Source organism: Mandrillus leucophaeus, unplaced genomic scaffold (genome assembly GCF_000951045.1).
Source record: "Mandrillus leucophaeus isolate KB7577 unplaced genomic scaffold, Mleu.le_1.0 Scaffold676, whole genome shotgun sequence".
NCBI lineage: Eukaryota > Metazoa > Chordata > Mammalia > Primates > Cercopithecidae > Mandrillus > Mandrillus leucophaeus.
In genome coordinates this window covers 1474515-1475874 of record NW_012107319.1, presented here as the reverse complement: position 1 = coordinate 1475874, position 1360 = coordinate 1474515, and positions in this window count along the sequence as shown.

The window sequence follows — 1360 nt, the reverse complement described above, 5'->3', positions numbered from 1 at the left end:
ACTCTGTCTCAAAAAAAAAAGGTGGAACATAATTTAAAATCACATTTTTCAGGCCAGGTGCAGTGGTTCGTGCCTGTAATCCCAGCCCTTTGGGAGGCCAAAGCAGGAGGATCACTTGAGGCCAGGAGTTCAAAACCAGCCTGGGCAACGTGGCAAGACCCAGTTTCTATAATGAAAATAAATAAATAAATCACATTTTCAGTTCCCAAAACATTCAATAACTTTGGCTATCTGTTCATAACAAACTGTGACCCTGGCAATTGACTAAACCTCTTGAAATGTCAGTTTTATTACCTACAAAACAAAGAGACCCAATTAGATAATCTTTAAATTGCCCTTTCATAACCAGGCCAGTGGCAGTTACCTTGAGCTCAGTACCAGACAGAGGGCACAGACTCATTATAACTTTAAACTATCCTGAACAAAGTGGGGAGCCAGTAAAACCTTTTCAGTAGAGAAATATGTTAGACTTCATAGACCAGCTAACCAACCACCCATTCCCAATTCTTTCTCCATTGTCTACTTCTAATACAGATGCTATGGAAGGTAAAAGCTTACATTCCAACATTCCCTTGCAGTGAGTATGGCCATGCTGACACAGTTCTAGCCAGTGAAATATAAGTCTGTTTGGAAAAGCTTCTGGCAAAGCTTTTGACTTCCTGATGAATACACAGGGCTTGATCCAGGACTTGCCATGTTGTCTTAAATCGAGCATCCCTAAAACTGTGCCAGGCATCCTGCAATTACGAGGGAAAGACCAAAATCACCCCAGATAACACAACAATGACACTATTGAGCTACCCAAGCAAAGACTGTAGCCATCTCTAGATCTAGTTGTCTGAATGTCTTCCTAATAAAAGTTATATAAAAATAAATGTAAACTTTTGAATAGTCAATCCTTAGTATGAAGGGTATGTTAGTATTAACAAGGGGCAAGAATGAAGGCAGACAGACTTGTTAGAAAGTTATTACATTACTTTAAGCAAGAAAAATAACGACTTGAACCAAGAACCAAGATAACTACAGTAGGAGAGGTGGAAGAGACAGGGCAAGGTGGATGAAGAAAAGGTTTCAAATATCTTCTACATTTCTAGTTTGAGCATCAAGGGAAATGGTTGGGCCATTTTTCAAAACAGGTATGATGAGGGATGAATAAATTCAGCTTTGGACCTATTCAGTTTAAGATGCCTATGGAACAACAATGTGAAACTGATGAAAAGACGGTTGACTATGGATCCTGAAGTCAACAGTAAGGTCTAGATTGGTGAAACTTGGTTTTGAGAATAACTATCATATAGGGTAGTGCTGTCTAATACAACTATACTGCAAGCTACATATGTAATTTTTTTTTTTTTTTTTT